The 16,385-nt window shown below is 36.5% G+C and overlaps 2 long non-coding RNA genes across 2 annotated transcripts in view; both read left to right on the forward strand.

The window, feature by feature from the left end:
• The window catches only part of LOC149782677 (uncharacterized), a 129,105-nt gene that overhangs the window by 50,116 nt on the left and 62,604 nt on the right, over positions 1 to 16,385 (forward strand). The gene's annotated exons all lie outside the window — the stretch shown is intronic.
• On the forward strand, positions 10,284 to 15,425 carry LOC149782679 (uncharacterized). The gene is made up of 2 exons (XR_016414421.1): positions 10,284 to 10,381; positions 15,062 to 15,425. It is a non-coding gene; the product is annotated as an uncharacterized LOC149782679 (long non-coding RNA).

Consider the following 16,385-nt stretch of genomic DNA (forward strand, 5'->3'; position numbering starts at 1 on the left):
TTTGCGGAGAGTGAAATCAAAGTCCTGGTGTGTGAGAAATTACGACCCAGCAATGCAGAACCTATGATGTTAAGAGGGAAGATGAAAGGCGTTCTGATTCAGCAAACATACGTTGCATCAGTTAAAGGAAACTAACAGATTAAACAGACCGTGACCAACGATCTCTAAACACGCAGGTATAGAGACCAAGCACATAACGAATCCAATCTGAACTACAGATGTCCCCCACCCACCCAAAACAAAACAAAACAAAACGCAATGCTTTATTCACAACTTCGGTGGTTATATCAATCATCTATCAAGACGCTTTGGAAAAGGTAATAATCACGCCAAGCAACGATACAAAAATACGTTTCATTTTGCAAAAATTTCATAATTGGTAGTTTTATGAAAATAAGAAAACAACAGGTTAAAGGTCAGCCTGGTTTCCAGATCGCTTTAGACTCGTAGGGCGATCGATAGAACCGCTGGCTAAATAAATAAGTGATGAATAAATTACAACGACACTAAAGCACTGCATTCAAATGACACCTGAATAGCTAGGGAAAGAAATTTATCCATACGAATGCACGAATAACTCTGAATGGTATAATGAAACATCTGTATCACACAGAGAAAGTTTTGCTCGTTTCTTAACTAATTATAATTAGCAATACGTTAAAGATGTGTTATATATATATATATATATATATATATAGAGAGAGAGAGAGAGAGAGAGAGAGAGAGAGAGAGGCTCGTACTCTGGTGAATACACTAGCTTCTTGATAAGTTTCATTATGTTTGTTATAAATTACAAATTAAGCCCTACTCACTATCATAGTACACAATAACTGGCTTATGGCGCAATTTTAAAGACGTCTAATGCAGAACGTGTACGTTTGATAGACTGTCATATGTTATTGGTCATTGGCAGAGAAAGAATTGGCGGAATCATCATGCTGCCACAGAGAAATGTCAAAACTAACAATGAATAATGCCGTGACAAATGGTCAGATATACAGGGAAGGTAAGTAATAAAGATTAAGGTCAAAATAATTCAGCGTGTACCTGGATGATAATATCTATGCATTGGCATAGGCAAACGAATGCCGGTAAATGCAAGATGCGTAACTGATAAACAAATTAGATTGGGGGAAGAAACATGTTTCCAAATACCACATGGCTGTAATAAACTATACATCATAGGCGGTGGTTTGGAGATTCTTAGTTATTTGCTTCACTATTTAAAGGACTACCCGTTAGCTCCGGAAAAAAATAATTCTGCGAAAATGATTTCTGTCCCTTGCAAACAAAACTGATCTTTATAACGGGTATACAACTAACAGAAACAAATAAATTTACTATGTATTTTAATAAATAAAGAAAATGTGTGATTCGCTACAGAAATCTGAAGTTTTACATACAATTCGCTTTACATTCAAAAGGCTGCACATGTTTGTTTTGTTTGAACAACATCAGTAGCTTAAATCCTACATAGAAATCAATACAAGTTTGACAGTGGCCGAGTGGTCTAACGCGCTCTCCGTTACGGATCACTGCCATCTCACCTCTGTGTGCGTGGGTTCGAGTCTTGGATTCAGCCAATGTGGGTATGTGAGAAAGCTTGCCAGTAGCTTCTCGTGGGTCGGTGGTTCTTCCCGGGGTTTTCCCGGGTTCTTCCTCCACCGTTAATACTGGCCGCCATGTATAGCCTATCGTGTGCTGAAAAATGGCGTTAAACCCTACAACAACAAGTTTGAGACGAAAAGCGATACATTATTTTAAAAGGTCTCTTTAAAATTAATGAATAAGATATGGAAAATCCCAAGAAAAGAACAATATTAAAACATTCATATATGTACATATGAATACAACTGCCCCAGATTCCATAAGGATCTATCGTTTGTTAAGTAAACAGTTCTTAACGACGACTTAATTCTAGTTGGAAAAAAAAGAAAAATAATTATTTGATAATTAATTCATAACAATTAAATAACAACAATTTACGGCGGATTTACTGAGTTGAAGTTATCAAGCATAAAGAGTAAGATCAAGGCCTTTTGACACTGGTCATAAAGAGTAAGATCAAGTTCTTTGACACTGGTCATAAAGAGTAAGATCAAGTTCTATGACACTGGTCATAAAGAGTAAGATGAAGTTCTTTGACACTGGTCATAAAGAGTAAGATCAAATTCTATGACACTGGTCATAAAGAGTAATATCAAGTTCTTTGACACTGGTCGTAAAGAGTAAGATCAAGTTCTTTGACATTGGTCATAAAGAGTAAGATCAAGTTCTTTGACACTGGTCATAAAGAGTAAGATCAAGTTCTATGACACTGGTCATAAAGAGTAAGATCAAGTTCTTTGACACTTGTCATAAAGAGTAAGATCAAGTTCTTTGACATTGGTCATAAAGAGTAAGATCAAGTTCTTTGACACTGGTCATAAAGAGTAAGATCAAGTTCTATGACACTGGTCATAAAGAGTAAGATCAAGTTCTTTGACATTGGTCATAAAGAGTAAGATCAAGTTCTATGACACTGGTCATAAAGAGTAATATCAAGTTCTTTGATACTGGTCATAAAGAGTAATATCAAGTTCTTTGACACTGGTCATAAAAAGTAAGATCAAGTTCTTTGACACTGGTCACAATGCACAGGATAACTTAACTGTTGTCACAAATAAAAATGAAAATGGATGAAAATATACGTCGCGTAAAAGATTATAATTAGAAAAGAATATATTATTTAATCACGAGGAGAAATGGCCATGAAATGAATTATTCCGATTTTACAAACGCGAGTTGTATAATGTCAAAATGAAAATAGTTTGTTCTCTTTACAATGACAAACGTTTGGTTGACGGCATAAATACACCACCTTACAGGAACGTTTGACCGCTATAACCAAAGGGATACTCTGTCTTATTTAAAGTTTGTTTCGTTTGTTCTATTTCAAAGTATCTTTAATCTCTATTTATACGGTCCCTATTGCATTATATCCTTTCTGTAAAACATCGAAAACGCGTTCGTATTCTTTGAAGCCTTTATTGACAGAGTTGTACATTAGTTCAGTCCACCAAATAGATATTTCAAATGGTTATCACTAAATGCAAGTTGCATTATGTTAGTTTGTTTTTTGTTTTATACAATATAACGATTACCACAATCATCAACAAAGTGAAATGACAATTAACCAATATCTCTAAATAACGTATTTAATTAACCCAAAACAATATATCAAGATCACCTTTTCATCTTTTTGGTCAACCTCCTTCATTTGTAATTCTTGTTGATCGGAAACGTTGGACAAATAATTACCATGTAGTAAAACATGTTAAGTGTACCACTTAAAAAAGACCAATGCAACGGTTATCGTAAAACTTGTTAATTTTAGTGTGCTTCTATTGTTCATCAGAGAAATACAATGTGGCTAATGTTATGGTTTCTACAGGAAATTTATCTGAGTATCCGTTCTATAGTCACTGACATCTTTTTATATTGGCGCGTTGAACAGCATTTCTAGGTTACATTCTCCACTCTTTGTGCACCTGATCAAAACACATTTTTGCATTTATTCTGGCTGAAACAAGCGTGAGATTTACTAGCAGTTATTTTGGCGGCTAAGTCGGTAATTTATTTCCCTCATGTTCATTCAATATTATGTTGTTTTTAAAGCTGAGAAAGTTACGTTAATGTACAACAATGCTTTGCCAAAGGGGTCGTCCATTAATTATGTCAACAAAATAGGGGGGAGGGGGTTTGAAGAAGTTTGACAATTGTTGACATGGGGGAGGGGGAAGTTCAAGATAAATTGACGTCGATCGGCAAAGGCATTCAAAATTCTTCCATATGATCTATATTGTCCTTCCATTCAGTTGTCGTTGCTTGAACGGATCTTCAAAATCTGTCACCTCTATGTTGCTTCACAAGTCATGTTGAAGAAGCATGTTCAACAGCACCGACAACGCGATCTTGGGCCTAGGCAATTACCACATGCTCCTCAACCGCAAAGAATTCGGCCAATACGAGTGGCTGCCAAAAGACAGAGAGAGCTGATGGCAATTATTGCTCATGGAGAGATGTTAAGCGCAGAATGGTTAGATGAAGATGATGTTGACTTGTCGGGTGTATCGGTTCCACAAGAAATTAATGAATCAGCCACTATGCCTATTATAACAACTGAGGAACATTTGGCTTCCCCATGGGAAGATGATAGAAGCTAGAATATAAACTCTCGATTTTTTCATGAATTCAAAGTGTTATAGTCAATTTGAAATCTGTTAAACAAGTAAAAAAATGTATTAACATTTTGTTGTAGACCTTTTAATTTCCATAATTCTATTTTTAGCATAAAAGCCAGCCGTATAAAATATTGTTAGTTGGGGGGGGGTAACATTTTATTAAGGGGGTCACAAAGTTTGACAGTTGTTGACAAGGGGGGAACGGGGGTAAAAAAATTGCCTAAAAATTGTTGACATAATTAATGGACGTCCCCAAACTGGCAGTTATTGTTTGCGTTTAACTCGCACGCAGAAAGACTCTCTCTCTCTCTCTCTCTCAAAGAATGTAATTCCGTTTCTTTACTTGTCATTAAATGACTGCTTTGTAATTATGACAAAGAAAATTTCTATTTTCCAGGTCGTACTCCTGGTTACAAACTTTTTACAGTTAAGATGCTTTTATATTTGTTATGGAGGATGTAATGTTTAATGATTTTTTATTATCTGGCAGTCCAATGGTGTTCTGTATTGTTATTCCATAGACTGCGAATTGTACAAATTCAGTACCAGTATTTTCGTCATTACATATCTCAATTTATCATGTAAGATACCATTCTCAGCCTTATTTCTTCTAATTTAATTAGAAAACCACAAACGTTTTCATATCATGGGGATATTGTATTGATTCAAAGCGAAAGATCATCACTTCTGTAGGATATGATATTGTCTTTCATGAGTATTTTACCCAAATTGTTTAACACTGCATTGATATCATCTCCTTTTGTCTTCATAGCAACAACACAAAGAAACTGCATATTACAATCAAAATAACAATATTTAGGCTGAGTATTTGGAATTGTAATGTGTAACGCTTGCTTAGATTTCATATTTGAGGTGTGGTAAAAGGACGCGTTGCTTGTGAGAAGCTATGGATTTGCAGTACGTTGCCATTTATCGAACCGGATGATTATACTTCGTACACATGCGCACTGCGTGATTTCTTACACAAACTGTTAACAATATACACACTAACACCCATCGCACGTCCAGCTGTACATAATTTTGTATTTTACATTTTTAGAAGGTTTGGAATAACAAAGTTAGATTTAGGTTGTTTTGGCTTTCAAAGTTTGCATTATTTTCTGGGTGAACAGAACGTGTTAGAGTTAGAAGATGCAAACAGAGCAAACGCATTATCCAGGCTGTTTAACGTTCATGTCAACAAAATGTTGTTCTCTCAACCTTCCATCCAATAAATCCAGTGTCATTGCACTGTTTACTCATTACTAATTATATGATCGTGTAAGGTCTAATTAATTCTTTATTAGCTACATTAAGATCAAATAATTGCTCCTGCTGCATAGATTTTATTATATCATTATTTTAATTACTGTGTTATTACTTACCTGATGATACATAATAAAAGGTTTGTTTGGTTGAAATCATTTATTATATGGTGTGAAAGTGTAAACAAATGTGTACTGCTGCCAGTTTTTATTTTATATCCTGGCCATGGCAGGACCTTCTTTATACTTCAATCCAATTATCGAAACATTGTTCTCTTCTATATGGTATGTACGTGATCCTTTTATATTGTCCATGAAAAGGTACGGATTCTCGTTCAAGACCTAATCAGTAAGAAACAGGTTCATTGTGTACCGCTAATCCAAATCAATTTTCAGTGCCAAAGCCCAGACATCTTAAAAGTTCAATATACATGTAGGCTCAAATCTGTGTATGTAGCTGTCCGTCAACGCATTCCTGTATTGTAAGTTTTCAGCTGCTATTATCTCTTATAGTAACTCAACGTTCATCTCTCCTTAAATCAATGTGCATCACATCTGATAAAATGGGTGCAATGTGCATGGCTGGTTGTAGTGACCAAATCATAAACGTTTAGTCTAACTTTCTCTACAACTTCCTTTTTGTGATAGCTTTCTATTTTAATTCGTCTCTTTTAACAACCAGTGCCAAACTAATTCTGCCCACTTTCCTGGTCAATTCAGTTTTTCTCTTTGTTTTCCTTGATTACGATTTTAACTGTATCTATGTTACCATTTACTGCAAGAGTCTTTTGATCTATTTCAACTTAGAATGTTAAATCGTCTTTCGCACGTCTTCTCCTTTTGTTTCTTTCATCAATACTACTTAACCACTTCTCGATCAACTTGTATTTTCTCTTCATACCTCTGTTCTTGTTTTTTGACGTCCGCTACATTGTTTGGCCCGTTAAATTATTTGTCTGCATTTCTGACGTAGTTGTTGTTGTTGTTGTTCTAGGGTTTAACGCCATTTTTCAGCACAAGATAGGCTATACATGGCGGCCAGTATAACTGGTGGAGGAAGAACCCTGGAAAACCCAGGGAAGAAGCACCGACCCACGAGAAGCTACTGGCAGGCTTTCCCACGTACCCACGCTAGCCGAGCCTTGGACTCGAACATTCTGACGTAGTATTAGTCTTAGCTGTTATATCATTGTTCGAGTAAGTCATTTTAATGTTAAAGTCATTCATTACCCTTTTAAATTATATGATTGTTCTGATGGATTTCATTATTTAGATCTCACTATAACGTTGCAACTGTGAATTCAAAGGTATGTAATGCTGCTGAGACTTCTTTATCTAATCCATGTCACACTCGAAAATATCTGTCTGTTTGTCTTCTGTTCGATTGTTTGCAAAGTGCATAGCATCTCCCAGAAGGAAAATTTTCTGAATTAGTAGATAAAGAGCTAGTCCGATAAATCAGGCCACCACCCCCACCCCCCACCCCATTTCTATGTTGATACTGATGGACGATATGTTGGTTTGATGTCACTTGCTCATTAAAATGTGCCATTTCGCTGCATGCAAATCTTTCCAGAACACGCCTGCGTACACATTACATATTTACCGGCATTGGTAACAGCCATAGCAAGCACGAAATTCAATCTGAATAAAGGATAGAGGAATATGCGTTTCCACGCGGATTTACAAGTCGTCACACATAGGATTTGCTCCGGAAATATAATGTACATTTCTTCAAAAGAAAATTTCAACCAACGATAGCTCCATAGCTACGAGAAATACCGGTGAGTGTGTAAAATGTACATTGATATGTACAAACAAGATTTCCTGCATATTCTTGCAAGTTTTAATGAATATGCGATATCATCCCCACAATAACTACTCAGTATCATCACAGGTGTGGGGCTGATTTATCGGCATTGTAAAGATGTTCCGGCGTTAGCGATTCTAAACGATCATCCATTATCCTCCTTGTTCTCTTTCTCATACATCCTGCAATGTTCGTACGGCACTAAAAGTAAGTTGTTAATCTCTGTGTGAATTGTGCATTTAAATACTCTTCTATCTGTTTTGCAGAACTGAAATTGTGTTCCCATTTTCACTACCACTATTAATATATTGGCAACTTGTTCTTTTAAAGTATTGTCCTCTAAGGTTATGCCTATCTGAGTACATAACTCTTCGCATAAAGCTACTAGCAGCCTCATCATTTGTTTTAACAGATTTAAAATTTACGCATCCTATACTTAAAGTTCTTATTTTCAATTTGTATCTTTTCCTGAAAGTTATTTTGTATCTTTCTCGTTTTATTTCCCCCAATTTTTGAGAGGTTATTTCCAATTTCACTATGTCTTCATTTAACGGAGTTACAGGCTTTGACATTTCTGTTTGTTTTGTTTAGTGTCTTTTTGGACTCTTCCCCGTCTTTTTCTTATCGCTCATTTTATCTCTTAGTGTTTATTATTCTCGTTAATGATCAACATTCATTCCTCATTGTTTTGATTTCATTGTCACTGATTGCCTTGCTTATCATGATGCGGATCAACTTCTCATTAAAAGCTTTCTGCAACAAATCCAATTAGTGTTGCGCTAAACCCATGAACGCCTAATGAACAACTGTTAGCAATTCCTGCAACGCCTAATCCCGGTGATATTATCTCCATACCGCCCGAAACTGTTGCCATATTCGTCTCCACTAAATTTTATTACTTTGTCTTTCTTGATAACACCTCTACAGTGTTCGATACCTCTAACTAAATAATTTAAATCACGCTCATTTCTTGGAACCGGAAAATATTAAAATAATACAATCGTCTGTTGTGCTGTTGATAAGCTCCGCCATAGGCTGGGCTGGATATAATGGTAAATGACTTCATGTCTTTCATTCATTTATCTGCATAAAACAGACGCCATCGACAATATTAGAAGTTTGCCTTTCGTATGCATGTTCTTTGGATCCAGCATACATGCAGAATACGACTTCGTAGTGGTAACATGTTTTAATGAGTCTGCAGATATTTCAGTTGTGATTTTATATTTTTCAATTTTTATTTTAATTAGTTTTCTGAGACAGAAATAGTATAAGTACCTTTTCCTCCATTTATTATACAGAAAGCCAAAAGATGTTCTGCAAAGTTTCTTGGGTAAGCAGACGACAGTAAACTAGATAAAGAAACTGGAATGATGGCTTTAAAATTTCTTCAGTATCCATGCCTGGATCATTTGTACGTATCAATAAACTATATCTGTTCTATTTGATTCGCATGAATTAGGATTTTACAAATTGTCAGTAACATTGGTTAACTAATAAATTATATTCCGCCGATTGATATTCACGGAATTTTAAGATTTCTCAATTACTTTAGTCTGTTTGTGCCTTTAAGAATATGGAAACAGTCAAACAGAATGGTCAGAAACATACCAACGTTAATACATTGGCAACAAACATCGGCTATTTAGGACAATAAAAACCTTATTTCACCTATAACTGATCGTCCTGGTGGATGATATGTTTTCAGGAAAGATGTGGTGGTTGTGCATAAATGTGAAAGTAGATATTTCATTTCAAAACAAGACACAGCTTAACTAGTCAATTGGTGCCCCGGCTTATTAACGTTAATCGGCCACAGTAGGAATATAGCATGCATGGTCACGACTGAAAACCTGTGAAGGGTTCTGCTTTATAGAATTCAAGAGATTATATGAATTACAGGAAACACTATACCATCACAAAATACCGACATTGCAGCTTGAAAGCATTTAGGAATATACATTTAATTGCCATATTGCATTTACAGGCTCAATAACTTTGGATTAGGTAATCAGCTGTGAACTAAGTGAAAGTGGAATAATTATCTTTGCAACTTCTTTAATGTCTATATTTGATAGTGGACCTAGTAATATCTCATACATCATTTAAAAGAATGCTGCTTGTAAATTTGAGAACAGATTAAAGTTTTGCATGGTCAACAGAGTTGATAATGTTTTATGTCGTTCGACATTTGTCTGTAGGACAAAAGCTATGATTTTTATTAATGTAATGCAACTCTGGGCTTGTGTTGTATGCAGAAACTATTTTTATACATGTTCTACATCGTATTAGGTTTTGCTCTTGTTGGTTAGTGGTGTTGAATTTATTATCCCCTACCAATACTTTTTGTACATGTTTTGCCATTTCGTCGGCTTTAAAAACAGAATAAAATTTATTTCCTGATCAAATGAACAAGATAACCGAGTTCAACAAAACGTTTTATTGCAAATCTTGTGATAAGGTATAAACGAGTACTGGGAGTTATGAAATAAAGGATATTTCTAAAACCGAGAGAAATCACAGAAGTGGTGGTAAAGAGTCAAATAAGCCGCAATGATGATGTCACGCTTGCTAAGTCCAGCTAAAGTCATGTATAAGTTATAATCTACATGTCTTGGGAATATTACCGGGGCCTTGTGTGGGGTTAGTGTTGAACTCTTACGCAAGGTTACCATGACCAGCCAGAGACCGGAAACTTGAGTTAGCCAGGGCGACCAGTCGCATCGCTTAACAAAGGCTTGCCGTTATCACACCTATATGTTAAAAGTTAGTTCAAAGATCAAAAGGAAGCCCACGGGGTGAACGATGCGTGTTCTTATCCATCCCCGCGTTGACAGACAGCGAGAATGACATTGTCTGCCTAGTTTGATAAGATCGGTCCAAAGCGATATCCAATCAAAAGTTGAAATAGAGGGCGTGATTACAATTCAAATCCGAATGATACCTTCCGTATTCGTAAGAATAATTCAGTATTCGCCTGAAAGGATTGCTGATCAACAGGGTTTACTCTGAGAAACGAAACCGCTCGTAATTTCGCGGAAGAACTTAGAGGTAGATTCTAAGGAAAGACAAAGCTTCAAAAGGTCAGTAAGTTACATGCTCGATTTTTGCAGAATATTACCGCATCATAATTGTAATTATTTGTAGCGTGTACACTTAAGTACTAGGATTGTTTTGTATGTAGAATCACCTTTGTAGTGTTTCATTTGCATGCGTAATTGAGAAATGTGCTTGAGCCTTACGTAGAGAATTATGTAGGTATTTAGCTGGTGGTCAGAATTAATTTTGTAATTCGCTATCAGGTTACTTTGTAGTAAACCAGTGCATTTATTAATGCGTTATGTTAGAAATTACACATGCTTGAATTGTGAATATGGAACATGGTTGAAGTATTAAGATTAGTTAATATGAACGTATACGTCCAATTATTGTGATATTGTTTAGTATAACGGGATTAGGAATATGTACTGATGTGACGCAATTTATTGATATATGTATAAGAAGTAATTGATACCGTGCTGTATTATGACGTTTGTTTTACCATACAAGAATGTATGTGTATCTCGATGTGAATGACTGCGTGACCGAAGAAATGTAATAGCCGTTATCTGATGGTAGGCTAGGTGTAGTGAGAGATGAGAGGGCAAAAGAAAAAGAATGTACCATCCTTGTGTTTTCACAGCAAGCGTTTTAGGGGACAGATAACTTCCGGTTCCACTGAATCCCAAGTCAATGTAATTGAGACTGTAGCCGGGACAGTCGAAATCGACAGAACAGTAGTCGTGGGAGAGAAAGTGGAGGAGGTGGAGAAGGAGTCTAGACAAAGTCGAGGAGGAAGAGAAGGAGTCTAGAGAAAGTCCAGGAGGATGATGATAAGGAATTTGGAGATTGGTCGGGGAGGAAGAGGATAAGGAATTGGGAGAGATAAAGGATACAACAGATTTGTAGAAATACAAGGACAGGTGGAAATCAATCTCACACTGCTAATCAAGTGATGCAATACACTTATTAAACGGTCGAGCGGAAGAAGTGTAATTGGAAATTTGAGTCATTTGATTATTGAATTGTTATTCATTGAATGTCAGCCTTTATGTCTATTTAACCATTTAACCGTCGGCATTGCTGACTGGGGGCTCGGAGCTTTACATCTATCGTTCACTAAATTTAACTTCCAACAAAATAGAGCCTGGGTGGAACTTCTATGATAGTTTAAATAAAAAACTGGGTGCACCCGACCCCGACCATTAAGATCGTCACAGATGAAATCAACAGGATATCACACTAAGCGAGAAGCACAGTTTCACATCCGTATCAGGAAACTAGATCAAATCAGCTACGACATTACATTTGCTAACATCTAACAAAAGTGATTAAACTTCAGTCAGTAAATATGGAAGTATGAGTTAAGACGATTGAGACATTGAGCATGTCGTATGCCACTTCTGACATTGAGGAGGAGTTGTAATCTACTATCAGTTAGAACCTACTTTCTTGAACGTAATTCATCTTCTGCCTTTCACATGTAACATATAAATTAGACGATGAAATTATGATGCAAACAGTGTACAGAAACGAGAGAAAAGGGTTTTTACGATCAACCGTTGCATCATCCGGCAAGAAAAGCAAACTTTATGTATCGATAACCATGGAACATTTCCAAATGGAGAGCTTACGCTTACTTAGTGACAAGAGTATTTACTTCACAAAGATATAGATAATTAGGGGTTATGTAACATATGGAAATTATAAATTCGAAAATATATAATCTGTGATTTCTGACATCGATTGATGTTCAACACAATTTGAAGAGTTGAAAATAAATGATCAAATAACCAAACCCAAACAGGGGCCCCGAGTGGCCGAGTGGTCTAAAGCGCTCTTCGTTACGGATCACTGCCATCTCACCTCTGTCTGCGGCGGTTCGAGTCTAGGATTCAGCCAATGTGGGTATGCGAGAAAGCTTGCCAGTAGCTTCTCGTGGGTCGGTGGTTCTTTCCGGTGCTTTACCGGGTTCTTCCTCCACCATTAATACTGGCCGCCATGTATAGCCTATCGCGTGCTGAAAAATGGCGTTAAACCCCACAACAACAACAACAACCAAACCCAAACAAAAGATGATTCACTGTCAGAAGAGCTGTAGATAGCTGAATGTAAAAAAAATGCAATTAGTTCAATTAAACATCTAACACAGAAAGAGATCTCGGTAAAAAGAAAAGAACTATGAAAAATCAGTTCTAACGTTTGAGACAAAATGCATTAGTTGAAAGAATGGAACAACTGTCAAGAGAAAATGGTACTGCAGTGGTTACTGAAGCTGCGGCAATATGACAACAATCAACAGTTGCTCTTTGTATGGCAAATTTTGTAAAGGATTAGAAGGTGGTAGACGTTGATCAAGTGGTGGTAATCCTCGATTCGTTCGTTCACACAGTAAATAAGGGATAAATACTGCAAGCCTCTTGTTCCAGTTAGATAATTCAATAATAAAAAAACAGTGCAACACGATGGATTTTGAAAATAGCAGCATATGTTCCAATACAAATGCATATATTTAATTCGAAACAAACAACATTACAATGAGCAAGGGCGCCCGCAGGATAATGGGGGGGGGGGGGGGAACATGTAGTGGCCATGTTATAGACGTATGCCACAACATGTTCAGAGGCGAAATCAAGGGTGGGGTTAAGTGCTCCCCACCGCACCCCACAGCTCCTACGTGCGGGCAAAATGACATTGTGTTCCAATATAACACCAATCCTTAACTGAAATAAACATTTTCAAAGTGAGAAAATACATACCTTTAATTGCATATAAATATATTAAAAAATAAACCATGTCGCAGTGTGCTTTAAACGTAATTGACATACATTTGTATAATTGTAAATAAACCATGTCAGGGTGTGTTTCAACAACAGATACCGTTAATTGGAAATAAACCATGTCACAGTGTGTTTTAATAGAACATAATATACATAAGAATAACTGGAAATAAACCATGTCACAGTGTGTTCTACGGGTACATAATATACATATTTGTCATAGGAAATACGTTCTTTCACAGCGATCCAAAAGAACATAATTTACCCATCATCAACTGGAAAAAGGACACGCCACAGTTTGTTTCAAGAGTATATCATATGGACATATTTAATTGGAATTAAACTATGACTTGTTGTTTTCCAAGAGTAGATAATATGCACAAAATATGCACAATATAGTTTCATATTCCTTAATTTAAATATTAATGAACGAATTACCATAGACTTGGACTATTTTCATTGATAAAGTTTCGTGTACTAAGAGCAGACCCACGAGTAGTAAAAAGTGTTCATGTTGTGGATTCATGGCGGTGTCGAAAACATAAATAATACGAAGTCTTTCTCCTCACCTTCAATATGTTACGACATATTATAATATACTCTTACCAGGGACATAATGGGGGGGGGGGGGGGGTCGGGGGCTGTAAAATGTAAAATTGCTGTTGCCTATATACGAAAATTAACAAGCCCGTCAAGTCACCCCCCACCTCTGAATCAAGTTTTGCCCCCTCCCAAAAAAAAAGGTTGAAATGACGTCACTGACTGTTACTATTACTGGTCTGTTTATCTGCTTCCCTTTGTCTGTAATGTGTCAGCTACAAATGCACAATCTAGGTTTTACTGCTTGGTTAATAGAATGATGGAAATTACATCTTTCGTACACTACCACAGACTGCGCTGTTATTCAACAATCGGTATTGAATTCCTGTCCGCTATGACAAGAAGAATACAGGCCACAAAAATTACAGCCAAGTACCATGGTACTGTGTTCTAATTGGGTCATGGTTAAAGACAAGTAAACATATGTTGTCCTTGAACCTTGAAGTAAAATACACAAACAACTTCAGCGTGCAAAACAAGAATGTCAAAATAACGTCAACAAAAGCAACAAAAATAATTGAAGCTACCCAGAATTAAAAATAATCCCTACCAAAATCAGAAGATCTGAGAATCAAAATGTACTGCTATTCTGCAAACAATAATAATAATAATAATAATAATAATAATGAATGATATGAAACGTTTTGTGCATTTTTTATATCCTTTATTTCGTTTTTAAAATCGGTATGGGGGTACAACCAAATGGGAGTGTGCGAATACTATATTCGCACAAAATTATCAGTGTTGGTGGTGTGTGTTTTTTTTCCTCTATATTTTCAATGTTGCTAACAGTATTAAAAAAGGCAGAATAACAAAATACAAAATATGTACACTAAAGCTTGCAAACTCGGGCCAATGGATCAATTTCGTCACTTTTTATGTCAAAAGCGACCATTCTAACCCCACCCCCGCACCACATCGAGTGAGTGCATCTCAGTTTCTTCCCTAGCCCACTCCTCCCACCCTCAGCAAAAGCAAAGGGAATAATCAAGACAAAAGTCTAAATTTTCTAGAATATTTTATTCCATAGAGACTTAAAATAAGTAAGTTTTCAAAAATAGCATGTACACAAACCGCTCCCCTATACAGTCTATCAAATTCTATTTGTGGCCTAACGTCATACCTAACTGACTCACCATTTTCAGCTCTGATAATAAATGCATTTCTGACAGTGTACAAATACTAGATGAACTTGATAGTCTAAGAGATATTGTGGGAAAATGTACTAAGAAGTGAACTTCATTCGAGTCTAGATTAGGCCTGGAGTTTTCAAAATCTTCAAACAATTTGAACTTTGTTAATGTTTAAGTTCATCAAGTACTAACATCTGCTTTCTAATTCTAGTACTCTTCTTGGCTCTTGCTGATGCTGCTATGGGCAGGTACTAAAAGTGAAGAACCCAAAGAAAAGCACCGACCTTGGAGGCGCTCGCCTTTACAGATCACAGACAACTCACCTCTGCCCTTATGGTTTCGAGTCTCGGGCTCGACCAACGTTGGTATGTGAGAAAGCTTGCCAGTAGCATCCCGTGCGTCGGTTGTTCTTCCTGAGGTCTTCCCGAGTTCTTCCTCCACCTGACATACTAGCCGCCTATCATGTTCTGAAAAATGGCGTACAACAAAAGCAAACCTACCTTGGACTAATGACTAGATACTGTTATATTTGCCGAATAAATGGAAAGCGATCACTTTACCGCTCCTCTACCGAAGCTCCGACTTTTTTTTTTTTTTTTTTTTGTACATGCATAGTTGATCCAGTTATTTTTAATTCTAGTTGATACATTAAGTTTGAATACTTAAATTATGACAGAAAAAGCATTACTTTGATGTGCAAAGTCAGATTCCACTAAGAATTTTAGGGTCGTTATAGCTGTTGTTTTTTGCCTGTAAATAGAGTTCTTATTTAGGGAGAAAAATAGCTAGAGTACCAGTCTCTAATTCATTCAGTATGCAGAGTAAGTTCATTAATTGAGATTAGGTAGTATTATTACTGCTTTTTATGACAGAGACTTGTGTTAATGCATGACATTGTTTTGCTAAACTAGCAGTTATTGTTAGCATATAACATGCACGCAGACTCTCTGTCTCTATGTCGCTCACGCTCTCGCCCTCTCTCGCATTTACTTGGTAAAGATGCCGTTGTACAAGATGATTTTAAACAATGGCCTTCAGAATCCTTACAAAACAGTGTTAAGGACAACCCGATGCTCTCGGCTCCAGGCTGGTAATCTGTCCTGATCATGGTCACCAGCCAAAGTCAGAAAACTAAAATATGTACGTACTCCACCCAAAAATAAGAAACAGAAACCTTGAGAATGTGACTTTAATTAAATCTTCGAAGTTTTAAAAAAAATGTTCCTACGAGCATTTATGTCCCCTATCTGACCTGATTACGTCAGAGGCTTATTTTCATTGTTCAAGAATCACCCCTACCCTCAACTAGAAAATTTTTCTTCTAAAAACCAATACCATACAAACAACGTTGAATAATGTTTGAGTGTATTTTTCCTAGATCAGCCACAAAAAGCCTTATTTTCATTTTAAAAATCAACGACCTACCCACCCACCCATCTACACCCCCTCCCCAGAGGAGACAAAAATTATTCATCAAATCAAACACGAGACCTTATTGAGACGGTATGATTCCTAATTCAGTCTTTAATTCAGAT

Source organism: Sinohyriopsis cumingii, chromosome 15 (genome assembly GCF_028554795.1).
Source record: "Sinohyriopsis cumingii isolate HCF-2022 chromosome 15, ASM2855479v2, whole genome shotgun sequence".
Taxonomy (NCBI): Eukaryota; Metazoa; Mollusca; class Bivalvia; order Unionida; family Unionidae; genus Sinohyriopsis; species Sinohyriopsis cumingii.